This window comes from Ovis canadensis, chromosome 6 (assembly GCF_042477335.2).
Source record: "Ovis canadensis isolate MfBH-ARS-UI-01 breed Bighorn chromosome 6, ARS-UI_OviCan_v2, whole genome shotgun sequence".
Taxonomy (NCBI): domain Eukaryota; kingdom Metazoa; phylum Chordata; class Mammalia; order Artiodactyla; family Bovidae; genus Ovis; species Ovis canadensis.
In genome coordinates, this window is record NC_091250.1 from 22443565 (window position 1) to 22456718 (window position 13154).

Here is a 13154-nt window from a genome sequence, read left to right on the forward strand (position 1 = left end):
TCCCCACAACAGGAAAAACTCTCAGCAAGGTTACTTATTACCTTCTTGCTTTTCTGTAGCTCTTGCTCTTACTGACCATGTCCTAAACTGTTTTTTCTTTCGGGCTTCCAGGACACAGCATGCTCTTGGCTCTGCTCTTGCCTCCCTAAACACTCCTGTCTCACTTTGGGCACTTCTTGGCTTCTACTCAGCCATTAAATGTTGGTGTTCTGTGCCAGGGCCGTGTCCTGGTCCTTGTGTTTTCTCACTGTACACCATTCCTATGGGTTCTCTCATTCACCCCACAGAACTTAACCTCCCCCCTCAATCTCAGATATCTTTCCGTAACTCCAGGCCTGTGTATCCAACTGCCTAATAAACCTCTTTCTATGTGAATATATCACAGAAACCTAAAACTCAATATATGCAAAATCAAGTTTGTTATTTATTCTCAAACTTCTGTCTTCTCCTCCTATGCCCCCCATCTCAGGATAATTAACTAACCCATAACTTTTCTCTTATGCATGGCCCTTCAACCCTGACTTAAAAGTAAATATGATGCTGGAGGCTGGAACTGGGGCAGCCCTGTTGTGACTATGAGGTAAAGCCAAGGGTAACAGCAAAGATTCCAGTGCTGACCAAGTTAATGCCAGTAACTATCCATCTCCAGTTCTCTTTATTGCACAGGAAAAATAACCCATACTTTTAAAAACTGCTGTGGGTCCAGTTTATTGTTACTTGCAGCCAGCAACTCCTGACTGCATTGAATGAAGTGTTTCCATCCAACCAGTTCTTTCAGACAGAGAAATAAGAACTGACATGTTGCTATAATTTATTAAAGATTTATTCTATGTCAGAAACTTGACATATAGTATTTTATTTCTTTGCATGTTTACCCTCAAAGCAGCTTTTCTAGGTAGTTATCAATGTCTCCTTTTTGCTGGTAATTAGCTCAGCGTTAGAAGTTACATGTAATTAGGATTTGAACCTTTGCCTACTTGAATTAAAAATATCTGTTTTTATCATTGCTACCCTATCTCCAGGCCTTAAGTATTTCCTTATTCTCATCTCATGCATCCAATTACTCATTAAGACCTACAGATCTAACTTCTATTAATAAATAGATTGCAAATCTGTGCCTTCATCCAGTTTTCACTGATAGAATTACTTCTGTCTCTGTGCTGGATTTCAACAATCTTCTAACTAATCTCTCTGTCCTGGCCTTGCTTCCTCCTCAATTCATTTTTCACTCTATATAGCCAGTGTGAAATTACTGAAATGCAACATCTACCTTGTTTTCCCTCTTTTTTTTTTGTCTTGAAGGTTTCTTAGAAGAGTCAAGTTTCCTTTACATAGGTAACACTTTCTGCCTCCCACTCCTCACTTCTCCTGCCTCTTCTCTCACCTTGAATTTTATGATTCAGACACACAGGATTGCAGTCAGTTTCTCTAACTAGCTCTGTTTTTCCATCTCCTAAGGCATTCTTCCAAGCTCTGTAGTCCTCACCCACACACAGCTCACCTGATAACTTCTGTTCATCCTCTGGCTTCAGATTAGATAGCATATTCTCCAGGAGTCTTTTCCTAACCCTGCCGCTCAGTGTCCAGGTGAGAGGCTCCCTCTATGCGTTACCATCACTCTGTATTTTTCCATCTCATCCTAATGGTCTCTTAAAATGAATCCTTTACTAGATTATTAACCTGTGAGATTAGGAGTCATTTCTGAATTGTATCCCCAAGTCTAATACAGTTCCTGACACCTAATTGGTGCTCAATTATTATGAATACAATGAAAAAACAGTCAAGATATCCCAGAATAAAGGCATAGAAAAGAAGGCCAACGAGTTCTAATTTTTTTTTCTTTCTCTCCTCTTCATTTGACTTTCAAAACCTGAAATAGAGCAGAATTCTTGAATTATACCATTTAGAGACCATGTAAAATAGGTAATGGCTGCCACCTAAACATTTTGCCTCTTCCCCATTGATAGCTATTAAGTTGGGTAGAATTGATCCTCCCACTGCAGCCAGCATGGATGATCTAAGTAATAAGAATAATCTTCCTCCTTAACATAGAGATTAGTTCAGGAGTGGGTGCAAATCTAGGCCTAAGTCAAGGACAGTCCTCTGGCCCCAGTGGTTAATTTGTATATGGTCCAGCCAGAGGGAAGCTCAGGGCTTTTCCAGGTAGCTATCAGGAGCGATGTCCACCCTTCGTGGATATTGACAGCAGTAGTGGAACCCAGGATGAGTATGAAAATCCACCAGGTGGTGGTGGGAGAGTCCTCCAAGGGTCACTAGGCTCCTTTATATCTTTCTAGGTGTGTCGGAACTCGAGATCCTAATGCTTCTTTTCCTGAGCTATTGCTCGGGGTTGTGTTTGCAGCACACAGCCTTGAGAAATGTGGTAATTTCCAAGCCTTGCACAAAGAGCAAGTTAGCTAGCTGATTGTTAGCCAAAAACAAAATAATAGCAATGGACTCATTAACTTTAGTGTTCCTTAGCCGTTACACAAACTTACTGTGTGTGTAACATCCATCTGGGTCATACCACATCGACCCTGTGGAGTCTGAGGCAAGATTCACTGGTGTCAACAGGCTGATGTTCATACTGCTTGCTGCATCCTCGAAGTGAAGCTCTTTGTCTCCACCCCAGAGTTTCACGTCTGCTTTCAGCATCCATGAAACAGTAACAAGGTAGCTTAGTAACTTGCAAGGAGGGTAAAATTAAATCTCAGGCCAGTGGGGTAAAACTGAGATACTAGTAGAGGAATGGAAACAGAGCCCTGATCAAAAACCACATAAGTCAGCTCTTAATTTTATTTGGGATGTAAGAATTATGTCAAGACCAAAATGCATATTTTAAGGGAAAAATGTGTCTTAAGTGGTTTTGAAAATGATCTTCTTAGACTGACTCTACTTCTGAACCTTTTAAATTACTTAAGACTGTACCAGATGCTCTACTCTTCCTTCGTTCATTCATTTGGTTTTTATTCTGCTAATAATATTTATACTGTCTTTCCCAATTTGGATAGCGCATTAAGATTTCTGAGCCTAACATGAACTGGGAAGACATATTATGAAGCAAAAATATTCCATTAGGAATGACTTATTCTGCAATCATTTTACATTGGTCACCTATGCCTAGTTTATGCCTTTTTTATATTTTCTAATTTAATTTTTCACTCAAATATAATTTTACTTTCTATTTTGAGCTAATGCCTATGATCCCTTTCTAACTATTCAAAAACAGAAGCTATTCTTCATCATGAATAATATAGTAACATTTTAAATTCTGGAGAAAAATAAAGCATTACAGTGAACTTCAGTTCAGTTGCTCAGTCATGTCTGACTCTTTGCAACTCCATGGACTGCAGCACACCAGGCTGTCTTGTCCATCACCGACTCCTGGAGCCTACTCAAACTCATGTCCATCATGTTGGTGATGCCACCCAACCAATCAATCCTCTGTTGTCCCCTTCTCCTCCCGCTTTCAATCTTCCCCAGCATCAGGGTCTTTTCCAATGAGTCAGTTCTTCGCATCAGGTGGCCAAAGTATTGGAGTTTCAGCTTCAGCATCAGTCCTTCCAATGAATATTCAGGACTGATTTCCCCCAGGATGGACTGGTTGGATCTCCTTGCAGTCCAAGCGACTCTCAAGAGTCTCCTCCAACACCACAGTTCAAAAGCATCAGTTCTTAGGCACTCAGCTTTCTTTATAGTCCAACTCTCACATCCACACATAACTACTGGAAAAACCATAGCCCTGACTAGATGGACCTTTGTTGGCAAAGTAATGTCTCTACTTTTTAGTATGCTTTTTAGTATGCTTAGTTGATCATGAATTTTCTTCCAAGGAGCAAGCATCTTTTAATTTCATGGCTGCAGTCACCATCTGCGGTGATTTTGAAGACCAAAAAAATAAAGTCTGTCACTTTTTCCGTTGTTTCCCCATCTATTTCCCATGAAGTTATGGGACCAAATACCAAGATCTTAGTTTTCAGAATGTTAAGTTTTAAGCCAATGTTTTCACTCTCCTCTTTCACTTTCATCAAGAGGCTTTTTAGTTCTTCTTCACTTTTTGCCATAAGGGTGGTGTCATCTGCATATCTGAGGTTATTGATATTTCTCCCAGCAATCTTGATTCCAGCTTGTGCTTCATCCAGCTCAGCATTTCTTATGATGTATTCTGCATATAAGTTAAATAAGCAGGGTGACAATATACAGCCTTGACGTACTCCTTTCCCCATTTGGAAACAGTCTGTTGTTCCATGTCCAGTTCTAACTGTTGCTCCTTGACCCGCATACAGATTTCTCAGGAGGCAGGTCAGGTGGTCTAGTATTCCAGTCTCTTTAAGAATTTTCCAGTTTGTTGTGATCCACACAGTCAAAGGCTTTGGCATAGCCAATAAAGCAGAAATAGATGTTTTTCTGGAACTCTCTTGCTTTTCCCATGATCCAGCAGATGTTGGCAATTTGATCTCTGATTCCTCTGCCTTTCTAAATCCAGCTTGAACATCTGGAAGTTCACGGTTCATGTATTGTTGAAGCCTGGCTTAGAGAATTTTGAGCATTACTTTACTAGCGTGTGAGATGAGTACAATTGTGTGGTACTTTGAACATTCTTTGCCATTGCCTTTCTTTGGGATTGGAATGAAAACTGACTTTTTCCGTTCCCATGGCCACTGTTGAGTTTTCCAAATTTGCTGGCATATTGAGTGCAGCACTTTCACAGCATCAGCTTTCAGGATTTGAAATAGCTCAACTGGAATTCCATCACCTCCACTAGCTTTGTTTGTGGTGATGCTTCCTAAGGCCCATTTGACTTCCCATTCCAGGATGCCTGGCTCTAGGTGAGTGATCACACCATCATGGTTATCTGGGTCATGAAGATCTTTTTTGTACAGTTCTTCTGTGTATTCTTGCCACCTCTTCTTAATATCTTCTGCTTCTGTTAGGTCCATACCATTTCTGTCCTTTACTGTGCCCATCTTTGCATGAAAACTTCCCTTGGTATCTCTAATTTTCTTGAAGAGATCGCTAGTCTTTCCCATTTGATTGCTTTTCTCTATTCTTTGCATTGACCACTGAGGAAGGCTTTCTCATCTCTCCTTGCTAGTCTTTGGAACTCTGCATTCAAATGGGTATGTCTTTCTTTTTCTCCTTTGCCTTTTTGTATCTTTTCTTTTCTCAGCTATTTGTGAGCAAACAATTCTTTTGGTTTCTGATCACAATTCCGAAGTGTGTCTGTGGGGCAGTGGCCCCCCACACCACCAACAAGCAAATCTCAGGACACCAGCAGGGTGTCCAAGAATTCAACTAAATTCTAACACTATCTAGCAGGAGATAAGGCGCTCAGTCCCACAAGACTGTCCCCCTACCCTCACTCACACACACTTCAGGTGCCAGTTGCAGTCCTGTGTTCTTGCCTGTGCGTCTAACCAACTGACTATAGATTAGAGTTTCCAAGGACAGCCCCCTCCTTGGGTTTGATTAATTTGTTGAGTGGCTCCCATAACTCAGGTAAACACTTACTTACATTTACCAATTTATTAACGGATATGTGATAAAGACTACAGATGAACAGAGGGTGGGATGGGTAGTGAAGCGAGGGCATGTGGAAAGGGGCAGGGGCTCTCAAGGCCTGTGCTAGGGGCACCACCCTCCTAGCATCTCCATGCGTTCCCCTACCTGGAAGCTCCCCAGGCCCCATCCTTTTGGGATTTTATGGAGGCTACATCACATAGACATGATCAATCATTAACTCCACTTTCAGCCCCCTGGCTTCTCAAGAGAATGTGGGGCGTGACCGAAAATTCCAAGCTTCTGATCATGGTTCGGTCTTTCCTGCAACCAGCCCTCAATCAGGAGCCATACAGGAGCTCGCCCAATGTCACCTCCTTAAATCAAAGGCACTCCCATCACCCAGAAAATTGCGAGGGTTTTAGGAGCTCTGTGGGAGGGACAGAGGTCAAAGGCCAATATTAGAACAGGAGACACACCTAGTGTTCTTATCACTTAGGAAATGACAAGGGTTTTTAGGAGCTCTGTGTCAGGAACTGGGAACAATGGCTAATATGTATTTTTTATTATTTCACAACATTATTGTAAAATTATGTGAAATTTAGAATAACCAAAACTGGAAAAATGCACGATTTCACTATTTACGCCAAACTCAAGTTTTCTTTCCTTTTGAGCCACCAAGACTTGGTGATTATTAAAGGGACTTTTTAAAAAAGTAGCAGGCATTTTACAACATTAGCTATTATATTTATGTTACCAGGGTTTCCCTAGTAGCTCATTGGTAAAGAATCTGCCTGCAATGCAGGAGACCCAGCTCCAATCCCTGCATTGGGAAGATCCCTTGGAGAAGAAAATGGCAACCCACTCCAGTGGGCTGGAGCCTGGCAGGCTACAGTCCATGGGGTCGAAGAGAGTCAGACACGACTGGATAACTAACTATGTATTTATGTGAGTTAAATGAAATGAATGATTCACCAAATGAAACAACATGGATGAAAATCCTTATAGGATAAATACATAGTAAAAGTTTAATTTGGGAGAATGGCATTGAAACATGTACACTATCATGTAATAATCAAATCATCAGTCTATGTCTGATGCAGGATACAGCATGCTTGGGGCTGGTGCATGGGGATGACCCAGAGGGATGTTGTGGGGAGGGAGGTGGGAGGGGGGTTCATGTTTGGGATCGCATGTACACCCGTGGTGGATTCATGTCAATGTATGGCAAAACCAATACAGTATTGTAAAGTAAAATAAAGTAAAAATAAAAATTAAAAAAAATAAAATAAATAAAAGTTTAGTCATCAAGACAGTATGATACTGGCACAAAGACAGAAATATAGATCAATGGAACAAAATAGAAAGCCCAGAGATAAATCCACACACATATGGACCCCTTATCTTTGACAAAGGAGGCAAGAATATACAATGGACTAAAGACAATCTCTTTAACAAGTGGTGCTGGGAAAACTGGTCAACCACTTGTAAAAGAATGAAACTAGAACACTTTCTAACACCATACACAAAAATAAACTCAAAATGGATTAAAGATCTAAACATAAGACCAGAGACTACAAAACTCCTAGAGGAGAACATAGGCAAAACACTCTCTGACATAAATCACAGCAGGATCCTCTATGATCCACCTCCCAGAACATTGGAAATAAAAGCAAAAATAAACAAATGGGATCTAATTAAAATTAAAAGCTTCTGCACAACAAAGGAAAATATAAGCAAGGTGAAAAGACAGCCTTCTGAATGGGAGAAAATAATAGCAAATGAAGCAACTGACAAACAACTAATCTCAAAAATATACAAGCAACTCATGCAGCTCAATTCCAGAAAAATAAACGACCCAATCAAAAAATAGGCCAAAGAACTAAATAGACATTTCTCCAAAGAAGATATACGGATGGCTAACAAACACATGAAAAGATGCTCAACATCACTCATTATCAGAGAAATGCAAATCAAGACCACCATGAGGTACCACTTCACACCAGTCAGAATGTCTGCGATCCAAAAATCTGCAAGCAATAAATGCTGGAGAGGGTGTGAAGAAAAGGGAACCCTCTTACATTGCTGGTGGGAATGCAAACTAGTACAGCCACTATGGAGAACAGTATGGAGATTCCTTAAAAAACTGGAAATAGAACTGCCTTATGACCCAGCAATCCCACTGCTGGGCATACACACCGAGGAAACCAGAATTGAAAGAGACACATGTACCCCAATGTTCATCACAGCACTGTTTATAATAGCCAGGACATGGAAACAACCTAGATGTCCATCAGCAGATGAATGGATAAGAAAGCTGTGGTACATATACACAATGGAGTATTACTCAGCCATTAAAAAGAATTCATTTGAATCAGTTCTGATGAGATGGATGAAACTGGAGCCAATTATACAGAGTGAAGTAAGCCAGAAAGAAAAACACCAATACAGTATACTAATGCATATATATGGAATTTAGGAAGATGGCAATGACGACCCTGTATGAGAGACAGCAAAAGAGACACAGATGTATAGAGCGGACTTTTGGACTCAGAGGGAGAGGGAGAGGGTGGGATGATTTGGGAGAATGGCATTCTAACATGTATACCATCATGTAAGAAACGAATCACCAGTCTATGTTCAATGCAGGATGCAGGATGCTTGGGGCTGGTGCACAGGGATGATCCAGAGAGGTGATATGGAGTGGGAGGTGGGAGGGGGGTTCATGTTTGGGAACTCATGTACACCCTCGGTGGATTCATGTTAATGTATGGCAAAACCAATACAGTATTGTAAAATACTGTAAAAATAAAGTAAAAATAAAAATTAAAAAAATATATACAAAGAAAAAAAAAGAACAGGGAACTATAGTCAATATCTTGTAATAACCCATAATGGAAAATAATCTGAAAAGTAATATATGTGCATACGTATGACTGAATCACCTTACTGTACACTTGAAACATTGTAAGTCAACTATACTTCAATAAAATATATATAAAATATATATATATAAAATTAAAAGTTTCATTTTCAAAAAGCATACATTGTAAAAATGGTGTGTGTGTGTGTATGCTTGTGCCTGTGTGTGTGTGTGTGTGTGTGTGTGTGTGTGTATACTTTAGGACAATGAAGATGGAGTTAAACATATGAAAAAAGACAGTTTTAGGCATTTGAATTTTCCGAAACACTGGAGGGCATTTGACTGTACCATCAAGGAATGAAATACTATGACTCATGATGTCTGCTGACTCTAGCATTTTGCTACTTTATGGTTTTGCTAATAAATCTCCTTTTTTTTTTTGCATTTCAGATAGTACTGGATTATCTGAAACAGAAAAAAATAAAAAGATAATTTTAAGGAAAAATGTAAGGTAATGTCAATGAATTATCAAAAATGAGGTTTACCTTATAGCTTCTACATTTTTAAACAAACAAAATCATTTTACCACAGGTACAATCATTATTTGGAACTGTCACTAAAAATTATACCCTCCAAAATCAGTGTTAAATTTTAGAGCTTTGAAACAATGCATTTTGTTATTGTTGCTTTGTTTTATTTTTCTCCCTGCAAAAAAATGACTGACAACAATTAGACATAAGATTGTGTATCTGAGAAGAAATTAATATCCCAGACAAAGACAGTAAGATCTTTTCAAATGATTGTTCCTAACCTCTGGAGGAAACATGCTGGTTGGAATTAGTTACAGTTACTAGGTATGCACATAATCGATATGAAGCATAAACATTTGTTAACTCATGTTTAGCAGTTATGCAACTCGCTGACTACTGGAGAATTACTAATGCATCGTCTGCTGACCCCGCTAGGGTCTGCTGCCACTTGAGCATTTGTGTTGTTTCCTGGAATGCACGTCTGTGAAATACCAAGTGAGCAGGTGGTGTTGGGCTCTGCAACATTCCAGTGGAGGCAAGAAGGAGTCGTGTGGAAAGACACTCCAGGGCCTCCTAAAGGCATTTTCCCTGCGCTTCTATGTGCCTGCTCTTGCTGATTGTGGTCTGGGGAGAAACCACCACTGTCGCTACTGCTGGTGATTTGAAGTCCCATCATGCAGGGCTGCAGAACTAAAGAGATGCACACTGGCAACTCCTGCTTTCACACAAGGCCCAGAGTTGCTGCCTCGCCCAGCCTTATGGCCTCAGGGAGTAGTTTACTAGGACTCTATTATAAAGCCCCACAGACTGAGTGGCTTCAAGAACAGGCAGATTTTCTCACAGTTCTGGAGGCTTGAAGTCTGACATCAAGGTTTCAGCAGAGCCTTCTAAGGCCTGTCTGCTTGCTTAGAGATGGCTGTCTTCTCCAAGCATCTTCTCATGGTCTTCTGTCTGTACCTGTCTATGTCCTAATCTTGACACCAAGCATGGAATTAAGGCCAAGACCATAGACAGCTCAATGATCAGAGAAGGCAGAGACTGATAACCTGCTCCTCTGTTAAATACTAAGTGCTATTTGCTCAGTCATATCTGGCTCTTTGCTATCCCATGGACTGTAGCCCAACCAGGCTCCTCTGTCTATGGAATTCTCTAGGCAAGAGTACCGGAGTGGGTAGCCATTCCCTTCTCCAGTGTATCTTCCCTGCTCAAGGATCAAACCTGGGTCTCCTGTATTGCAGGCAGATTCTTTACTGTCTGAGTCACCAGGGCAGCCCTATCACCTTTGCAAATCCTAAGGAGGAAGGGGCCCTAATAGTACCTGAGATTGGCTTTCCTACCTGGTAAAATGGAGGACTGGAGTTGTTTTTATATTCTTGAGCTAATTAAAAAGATATTTATGCACTTTTGAGCTTATAGGTTGTTCATTCATTCAAAAATCATTTGAATGAATAAGGCCAGATGCTCTTCTAGGTTTAGGTGGTGTAGCTGTAAGCATCTTGGGCAAAATTCCTGATCTCTTGCACCTGCATTTTACCGGACACAAGTAAGTAAGTAAACGAAAGACAAGTAAACAAACACATTAGCTTCAGACAGAAATGAGAGCTTAAAAAAAAGAGAGAGAGAGAGAGGAACAGAGTGGCATGGCTGAGTAATGGGATGATACACACAGGAGACCAGAAAAGGCTTCCCTGAGCTGAGACACAAAGCATAAGGGGACAGTTATTTGAAAGGCAGGAAGAGTGGGAGGAAGAGCAAAAATATGCCTGATCAGTGCAAAAAAAAAAAGAGAGAGAAAGATGGAGGTTAGTGTGGCTGAAGTGCAGTAGATGTGAACCCATTACTGGAGAATCTAACATGAAGTTAATGAAGCTGGAACTCAGGACCCTCCCTTCCAAGATCCCTTCCAAAGTCCCAGAAGCAACACCAGCAATGAACTCACATGCCTTTGTAAAATCTGCCAGAGAAAACTACTTGATCTGAATTCGGTTAAGACTGTGATCTCTTTTCACACCAACTCCCCCTGCATGTAGTGATGGAACATTACTGAAATCCAGCTAAAGGGAAGATGAGTGGGAGCTTTGTTCAGCTTGGTTTTGATGGAATATATTTATGTGGTTCTCGATCATGTTTACATCAAGCTGTTCCCAGCTGCACCAGCATAGGAATGAACAGCTCCGAGGCACACTCCCCCCATGTCTTAGGCCTGTCTGCCTGGTGTGGAAACACTGAAGGACAAGGCCAGAGGTCTTACTGTAACATCAACCATTCTAAGGTGCTGACACTGTTAAGTTTGGGTAGTAGTAATTTGTCGCTCAGTCGTGTCCAACTCTTCGCGACCCCATAGACTGTAGCCCACCAGGCTCCTCTGTCCATGGGATTCTCCAGGCAAGAGTACTGAAGTGGGTTGCCATTTCCTTCTCCAGGGGATCTTCCCGACCCAGGGATCGAACCTGGGTCTCCCGCATTCCAGGCAGACGCTTTAACCTCTGAGCCACCAGGGAAGTCCTAAGTTTGGGTAGTAGAGGAGAAACATAGATTGACACGTGCAGCACCTACAGATTCGTCTGGAAACTTGTTCAGTAGCTAAACATAAACATTGTCAGTGAGGAGCTAGTTTCTTAATGCTGCCTAGTCAAATGCGAAGCTGTCCCCTTTCAGGAACACGCTAGATGATACAGCACACACAATTATAAACGCACCATGTGGGTTTTCTTTTTTTGCTATTACGAAAAACAGAACTTATCAAAATTCCTATGTTTCTGGGCACAAGCCTGCAATGAGGTTATAGTGCAAGCCAATTATCAATAATAAAAACTCTGAATTTAATATTGCTAAAGTTTACTGGAAAAATAATATGACAAAATTACTGTCATAGAAAGAGGAAATCAAAGAGAATTCAACTAAATAATGTAGGGGGAAAGAGGTGTATCAAACAGTTAGTAACAATGTTGTTCTGTATCTGGATTTTGAAATGATTGTAATAATGACCTAATCATTATACCTGTAGCTAATTTGTTTGGGTTTTTTCATAGACAAAACTAATGCTTTTTCATTTTTGTAATTTAGCTGTCTCTCTTCTGATCTTTCATTTTTCATCAGGTTTTCCACCCTCTGTCTAACTTTATATCTTCACAAGATAAATTAAAATGTCTGTTTTGCCCTTAGGCATCAGGAAGGTAATAATATTTAAAATAGATACATTTATATTTACAAATGACAAAATGTCTAAAGTGCTATTCAAAATGCCTTAAAAAGTAAAATAAACCATGCTGATAGGGTTCTTGAATGAAGCCTTACCCTGAAGCCAAATTTTAGATAATAAGTAGTGATTTCTTAAGTTGGGAGTCACTTAACTTCAGAAGCAAAATTTAATTCAAATTGCTGCATGTTTTGCATCAAAGTGATGTTTTTGAGACTAAACCGTTAAGTGCTGTCAACTGTCACAGGTTTGCTATCTACCCTGCCTTTAAAATCTTACTTTAATGAGCTTGTTTAATAGATGTTTATTATTTATTTCAGGCACTGTTCTAGGCATGAGATATGGAAATCGACAAGTCAGCTGAGATGAATTCTCTCTAGAAGCTCATATTCCAGGACGCGGGACAGACAATGAAGACAAATAACCCTACGTCATGTCAGAAGGTGGTAAGTGCAATGAAGGAAAATAAAGCTATAGGGGTATGGGAGGGGAGGGGAGAGAGGCTAGGGCTTCCCAGGTAGCTCAGTGGTAAAGAATCTGCCTGTCAATGCAGGAGACACTGGAGACATGGGTTCCGTCTCCGGGTCGGGAAGATCCCCTGGAGCAGGAAATTCCTGCTGCATATTCTTCCCTGGGAAATCCCATGGACAGAGGAGCCTTGTGGGCTACCGTCCACAGGGTCGTAAAGAGTGAATGAACACAAGCGCACAAGGGAGAGGCTGGCTACTTCCTGTCGTATTTGAGCAGAGACCTGTTTTACGTATTCGTCGTCTGTTGCAGTAGTGCCGGTTGTCATTGTTTATTTAGATCTTGAAATATGTGACCAAGCGAGATCCTGGAGGTATACTTCTACCAGAGGCAGACAGGTAGCAGAGAGAGGCCGGAGTCTGGTGTGGATTCGAACCCCAACTCTGCTATTTTCTGCACAGCCTTGGGTAGATCATTTGTCTTTTCTGAACCTTGGGATTCTCTTCTTTTGAAGTTTCCCTGAGAAATAAAAGATGTTTTTTAAGTGCCTGTTTTTTATACAAATTTTAAATGAGCAACTGCTTAATAAATCTTT

The 13154-nt window shown here is 40.7% G+C and overlaps 1 non-coding gene across 1 annotated transcript; it reads right to left on the minus strand.

Moving 5' to 3' along the window:
- Positions 1-11321: 11321 nt before the first annotated feature.
- On the minus strand, positions 11322-11393 carry TRNAS-GGA (transfer RNA serine (anticodon GGA)). The gene has a single exon. It is a non-coding gene; the product is annotated as a tRNA-Ser (tRNA).
- Positions 11394-13154: the final 1761 nt, after the last annotated feature.